The sequence below is a fragment of the Microcaecilia unicolor genome, chromosome 8 (genome assembly GCF_901765095.1).
Source record: "Microcaecilia unicolor chromosome 8, aMicUni1.1, whole genome shotgun sequence".
In the NCBI taxonomy this organism is placed as follows: domain Eukaryota; kingdom Metazoa; phylum Chordata; class Amphibia; order Gymnophiona; family Siphonopidae; genus Microcaecilia; species Microcaecilia unicolor.
Genome location: NC_044038.1, coordinates 210394334 through 210402125, shown reverse-complemented (window position 1 = coordinate 210402125; position 7792 = coordinate 210394334).

Sequence of the window (7792 nt, the reverse complement as noted above, 5' to 3'; positions counted from 1 at the left end):
TTACTTGCTATGCCCCTAGACACAAAAAGCACTTAGGGCTAGATTCTATATATAGTGCATGAAAACTCCACACAGGAAACAATTAAATCTAAGCGTTTTCTCTAAAGTATGCCTACATTTTATGGAATAGACTTAAATTTCAACTCGGTATATAGAATACGCTGAGCGGCTCTCCACGTGACTAAGTGTGATCACCTCCATTTAGGCCACATTTTACTTGGTGTAAATCCCAATGCCTAAATTAGGCGCAGATTGGGTGTATTCTATAATAATACGCATAGATTTTAGAAACACCCATGGCCACACACCCTTTTCAACTATGCAACTTAGAATTTAAGCTCACCATGTTATAGAATACACTTAGCGAGTTGTGTACGTAAATCTCAATTAATGCCAATTATTTATTTCATTTATTTATTTGTTACATTATATCCCACATTTTCCCACCTATTTGCAGGCTCAATGTGGCTTACATATGAGCGTAACGGCGTTTGCCAGTTCCGGTATAACAAATACAAGGTTTAATAGTGGTAGGATAAGGTTCAAGTATGGTAGATACATTGGGGGAACATAGGAGAAGAAGAGGGAGAGTTGGGTTGTGTCCATTATGATAAATTAGTGCTGACAATTGATTGTTAACAACCAATTAACAGTGCTGATTAGCTAGTTAACCAATTAAGTTATGTGCATTATTATAGAATACGTTTTGGCTTCCGCACAGATTTTCAGGCGCCATATACAGAATCTGGGGATTAACGCATAATAACTTGTAAATTACTAGAAAACCTTTTGTGTTAGCAGTTACCACATGGTAAACTCAGTGGCGTAGCAAGGGGGGGGGGCGGGAGGGGCGGTCCGCCCCGGGTGTCAGGGGGGGTGCTCCCTGCCAGCTCTCCCGCCTCGGCGAATCGACACCCCCCCCCCCCTCGACCAGCTCCCGCACCCTACCTTTAAAAAGAATATTGGGAGGCGAGGTGCTGCACGTAAAAGAAATGTGGACCGTCGGGTCTTCCCTCGCTCTATCTGTCCCGCCCTCCGCTAACGCAACTTCCTATTTCTGCAAGGGCGGGACAGACACAGCGAGAGAAGGCCCGATGGTCCACATTTCTTTTATGTGCAGGGCAGGCGCGAGGTGCTGCACCTCGCCTCCCGATATTCTTTTTAAAGGTAGGGTGCGGGAGCTGGTTGGGGGGTGTCATCGTGCTGCACCCGGGGGGGGGGGGGTGCAACGGCGAACCGCCCCGCCCCGGGTGGCAGCCCCCCCTGCTACGCCACTGGGTAAACTGCATGTTAAATGCTTAATGCAGTTTAGTGAAAGGGCATTCATGTTATCCTTTCTCCATGACCTCTGCAAAAACAACGAGATCCATTGTTTCAGGACAAACTGATCAGCCCTGGTTATATACCACCAAAGTGATTTGCAGATCACAAGAAGCTGCAGTGGGATTTGAATTAGAGAGTTGCACAGGGTCATAAATCTTACCTGTCCCCGCCCGTCCCTGCTGGAATCTTACCGATCCCCACTCGTCCCCACTGGAATCTTACCAATCCTCACCCGTCCCCGCAAGAATTTAATGATACATAAAAAAATTTCCAGTCAGTCTCTCTCTGGGTTCGAGCCTCAGCACTGCAGGCAAGGAAGGAACAGAAGTTGGAACTTGGAACACTCTGGTGCGCACATGTCTCTGACATGTCTCTGATTCACTGGCACTGTGTACTGAGATAGCGCCACATGCACGCGCCAGTAGGTCAGGTGACATTTGATGCTCGTGCCTGTGTCAGAGCTGAGGTCTGTGCATCAGCCCGCGAGCAGAGAGGATTAATAATAACATAGTAAGTGACAGCAGATAAAAACCTGAATGGTCCAGTCTGCCCAATATTCACACTCATTATTAATATATAATTAAATCAACAATGAATGTGATATTATATACTTGATTTTGGTCTTTCTTTGGTGTTTCTGGGACATAGACCATAGAAGTCCGCCCAGCCCTATCCTTATGTTCCAATTGCTGGAGTTGTTGTCGAAGCCCACTCCAGCCTATTTGTCTTCTCATTTGCGGGAAAAAGACTGTAAAAGTCTGTCCAGGATTGTTCTCATGTTCCAGCCACTAAAGTTGCTGTCTAAGCCCTTTCCAGCCCATCCTAAACCAGATTGCCATATATGAGACACAGACCATACAAGTGTGCCCAGTATCGGCCCTGGTTCATCATAGCCAGAGTCACTACCATCTAAGCGTCACTCGACACATCCACACATCCATTCCTGTGCACCCCGTTCCCGTTCAAGTCTCTAATTTGAACCAGTTCTCAGTCTGCTACTCTAAACATTAGACTATTCCTACTGAATATGCATGAGATAAATTTGCATACCATAGAGGTAGCATGCATGCATATCTATGTCACGCATGCTCAACAGGGAATATTCTGAAAACCCAATCTATTTGCGGTCCTTGAGGACTGTCGGCAATGCTGTAAATCATGTGTACTTGAAAATGTTATTCACCATGAGTTCAGATTTGGAAAATGAGAGTAATTAAATCTAAACTGTCAATCCAGTTCTTGATTTCCAAAGGCAATAGCTGATGGTTAATATGCTGGGGCCACCTTCAACCAGACAATGGTAATTTTTATTGATCAAAAAATTCCTACTTTTCCCAGCTTTAGCTATCATTTAATATTTATCGTTTATTTGTTTACTATACCATCACATATTGCATAGCAAGCCAGAATGGTTTAAAAGTTAAAAATGGTACAATAACACACAAATTAATTTAAAACTAAGAAATCCATTGTATGATAGGACAGAAAAGACAAAACTTCCATACTGAAGATAAAATCATAGGCACTCATTCCAACAGTCATACATAATTATCTAATGATTAACATCTCCCAGTATAGTGTTAAGCACTCTGTAAGCACCTGTGTGGTCTTCCTACTAAAATACAACGATCCCCTTTTACTAAGCCGCGTAGGCGCCTAAGCGCGCCGAATGCACGCCAAATTGGAGTTACCACCCGGTTACCACATGGCCCTTGTGGTAATTTCAATTTTGGCACGGGTCCGCTATGCGCGTCTGAAAAATATTTTTTCTTTTCTGGCGCGCGTAACGACACGCTCCAAGTGGCATTTGATGCGTGTAGCTCATTACTACCCAGACTCTTTACCGCTAGGTCTATGCCTGGTGGTAAGGTCTCAGACCCAAAATGGTCGTGCGGCAATTTTGATTTTGCCGCACGTCCATTTTCGGCAAAAAAATAAAAGACCTTTTTTTACAGGTGGGCTAAAAAATGGATCGGCACACATCCCAAAACCCATGCCTACACTACCGCAAACCATTTTTCAGCGCACCTTTGAAAAAGGATCCCAATGTTACATATCAAAGGCTGTTTGGTAAAAATAAGTTTTCAGAGCTTTAGGAAAAAGAGGGTATGATTGCTCTAACCTAATTGATTGTGGTAGGGGCAGAGCCGTAGCAAGGGGAGCTGACACCCGGGGCGGCTCGCCGCTGCGCATCCCCCCCCCCCAGGTGCAGCATGGTGCACCCTCCTCCCGCTGGAGCGCACCCCCCCGGAGCGCATACCTGTGGCGAGGGACGGGCGGGAGGGCCGATCTGCCCCGACTGCACGTTGCTGGGGTGTGTCGGCTCCGCACTGGTTCAGTGCTCTCTCTGTCTCGGAACAGGAAGTAACCTGTTCCGGGGCAGAGAGGGCAGTGCACCAGCGCGGAGCCGACACCCCCCAGCGGCGTGCACCCGGGGCGGACCGCCCCCCCGCCCCCTTCCTACGTCACTGGGTAGGGGATTCCACAATGCTGGGGACTTCAAGAAAAATGCTGACGCACGGGTTATCTAGCCCTTGAGGGTGGTGGTATTACTAGTCTGTTGTCTGTGAGTGAATGGAGCGTTCATGTCGGTGTGTATGGAATAGTTTAGGGTCACAAGGTAAGAATGAGTTGCTGTATAAAGCACTTTATATGTCAAAATGAGAACCTTAAATTTTACTCTTAAGTCTATTGGGATCCAGTGAAGGTGGCGTAAAAGAGGAAAAGTCAAATATTATGAGGCTTGTACACCAAAATGCATTTGCATAGTGCTCTAAGAGGTCCTGTTTTAGAGAAAATTAATTTTCCCACCCCTAATTATTTCAAGGTAAACACTACTTCTCTGTTTGAGCAGCGCCCTCTTTTCACTGAGCTGTGACAAGGAATTCAGACCCAAAGGAGTGTAGGTAGCTGAAAGAGGTGTACTTTGTACAAAGCAGCACAAAGGAAAGTCACTCAGAGAAAGCAGCAGCTAAAAGGATCAGTGTAGAAGCCTGACCTGCCTCGACAGGTTTAACTTGCAAGTTAGCCCTGATAGCTGTGCTTTACTTACTGCCTTCATTAAAAAAACACACACACAATTTCCTCAGCAAACTTTGAATCACAGTACACAAAAGGCCTCTGCAAGAAAGGACCGTCAAGAGATACAGTACACTGAAAGATTTTTTTTTCTTTTATTATTTTCTTTTAGAAAATTTAACATAACTTTCAAGCATGAACTTGAAAAAGAAATCAGAAAAAGACGTAGAAATACAGGGAACCCCAATAATAGAGGAAATCAATATCATCCATTAGTTCACGATATTGCTGGAGACAAGCAGGAAAAAGAAAAAAAAAAAACCCGAACAACAAGGCAGATAAATCCTATACACACTGAGAGGCAGATTACGTGCTAACCAAAGGGAACTGCCATCATAGTCGGATCACCCTCCCAAGCCACCAAAAATTGCAACAATTTCTTAGGTTCGAAAAATAACAAATCACCACCATAAAAGTTTTACATGACATATAACAGGAACCTTTAACAAGTAAGACGGCCCCGTCACCAAGACCCTTGGGCAGAGTCTCAAAAATTTCATTACAGTGCCTTGGGGTCACCTAAGAAAAATCAGGAAAAAATACAAGCATTAGAACCAAGAAATTGTTCATACATGTATCTGCAGTAATTACATTGTAAGTCACAGTTTAGATAAATCTCATGATTTCAGAGACTATATAAATGTATAGCAATCGATCACATCCCCAGTTCAATACGAGGTGGGGATAGGGATAAGAAATTAATACAAACCGAACAAAGATGGATTTATAGACTGGGGTCTTTGACCCCGGCAGGCTTAAATAGCAGGGTTGAATGGAAGGCTTTTTTTGTGATAGAATGGGAAGCAAGAACGAGGATGTCTCTTTAACTAGAATCCAAACAGAGGTTGACTAAATGATGAGCGTCTGACGTATTAAAATCAGCTGACAGGCGCCATGTTTAAATTATTACTGAAGCCGGAAGACACACAAGGCGGCAGATTATAAGAGGTACAGCTAAAACCAGAAAACGAAGAGTGAGTACATGAGTTAGAGATACACAGTTGAATACTAAAGAAATGTATTTGTTTTCAGGGCAATATTGAAAGAGGTTCGGCTCCTAACGAAGCGGAAAGCGAAACAGGAGCTCACTGTAGAGCGAACCTACTAGAACAACGCCAGCAAAATAAGATAAGTGTTACAATTGCAATATACCTATATACACTGTATAACAGTAAGCGATAAAAGGAAGTTTTGACTGATGAGGATTCCCGCTGGTTACCGCACTGCGATTAGCAATACCCAGCGGTAAAGCGGAGCGGTGCTGTTCTCATATATAAAAAAATAAGGAGAATGATACCGGCAGTGGTGTGCTGGTAAATTTTTAACAAGCTCTCTCCCCGGTCCACCTCGGTGCCCCCCATCCACCACTGTGCGCCCCCCATCCACCTCTGCGCCCCCCCCCCAAATTGCAAAGCTGGCTATAGCCGGGGGGGGGGGGGGGGGGCAATGCATTACTCTCTCCAGGAAAAAAAAATTAAATAATCCCAGGTTCCAATCTAATTCATGTTTAATATGGAATAAAATGTCATAAATAAGTAAATAAATATAAACTTTTAACGTTCAGCACCTGATTCTCAAAGTGGACATATTCCAAACACTATAATGAAAATAAAAAAAAAAATTTCTACCTTTGTTGTCTGATGACTTTGTTTCTCTGATCATGCTGGCCCAGTATCTGATTCTGCTGCTCTCTATCTGTTCCCTTGACTCCGTTTCCAGGGCTTCCTTTCCATTTATTTCTTTTCTTTCCTCCTTTCTTCTTCATTTCTGGTCCTCCGCAGACTTGACTGTACAGTGGATCCAGCTTCTGCCTATTTTCTCCATCCATGTGCAGTTTCTCTCCTCACTACCTTTTCCCTCATCTAATCTCCTTCCTCTATCTTCCCTCCATGTCTAGCATTTCTTCTCTCTCCCTTCCCTCCCCTCCATCCATGTCCAGAATTTCTCTTGCCCTCCCCTCCATCCATGTCCTGAAACTCTCTTCTCTTCCCTGCCTTCCTCTACCCATCCATGCCCAGCAATTCTCTCCCCTGCCCCCCTCTGCCCATCCATGCCCAGCAATTCTCTCCCCTGCCCCCTCTGCCCATCCTTGCCCAGCAATTCTCTCCCCTGCCCCCCTCTGCCCATCCATGCCCAGCAGTTCTCTCCCCTGCCTCCTTCTGCCCATCCATGCCCAGCAGTTCTCTCCCCTGCCCCCTCTGCCCATCCATGCCCAGCAATTCTCCTCCCTCCCCTGCCCTCCCGCTCCCATCCATGTCTAGCGATGTCCTTCGCCCCCACCCTCCCCTGCCGCTCCCATCCGTCAGTTTCAATTACCTCCCTCGAAGCGCCGCATTATTTAAGGCCCTGCAGCCCGTCTCCAGCTGCCTTTCCTGCTTGCTTCTGAGGAGTTTGCGCCCTTAGTTCCGCCTTCGCGGAAAAAGGAAATGACGTCAGAATGACGTCAGAAGGCGGTACTAAGGGTGTGAACTCCTCAGAAGCAAGCAGGCAAGGCAGCTGGAGACGGGCTGCAGGGTCTTAAATAATGCGGCGCTTTGAGGGAGGTAATTGAAACTGACAGATGGGAGCGGCAGGGGAGGGTCGGGGCGAAGGACATTGCTAGACATGGATGGGAGTGGGAGGGGAGGTAAGCATGGCGCCCTCCTGCCATGCTTACCTCGTGCAATGGAGCCGGCTTGCCCCGAACAACAACCGGCTCGCAAGAGCTGTCAAAATTTAACAAGCGGCTCTTGCGAGCCGGTGCGAGCCGGCTCCAGCACACCACTGGACACCGGGGATCTGAAGTCTTTTAACCTCTTGATTAGAAGACTGTGTGGAGACATATATTATTTGCTACAGAGGGATTGGATTGTTGAAACTCACAGAGCAAATAACCAGATAGTATAAATATTCAGTAATTACATAACAGCAAATTTCTGTCCAGTTCCAGTTCCAGGGCAAAGGTTACTAACAAGGTGGATCTAAACACCCTGTATTTTCACTTTAGCCTGGATACCTCAGACTTCTCCAGAAATAGCTTCACAGTTTGTTATAGGGACAGGTCCAGCATCTTGATGGTTTCCCATATGGTGTCACAGTCGACTACCACTGGTTTCTGTAATCCACCAAGGGCAGTGTCATGCTGAACCAACCCAGCAGTGCCAGAAGTTTATTTATTTATTTATTTATTGCATTTGTATCCCACATTTTCCCACCTATTTGCAGGCTCAATGTGGCTTACCATATTACAACAAGACAAGCATCTTTACAATATTACAACATGACAAGTTGTTGCAGTGTCAAGCAGTGTCATACTGAGGGGGGTGGGAGCAGCCTACCCCGGGTGAAGATAAAAAGGGGGTGCTGCCATGGGTATCTCCCCCTCCCCTGACATGGATGTTTCCCCCCCCCC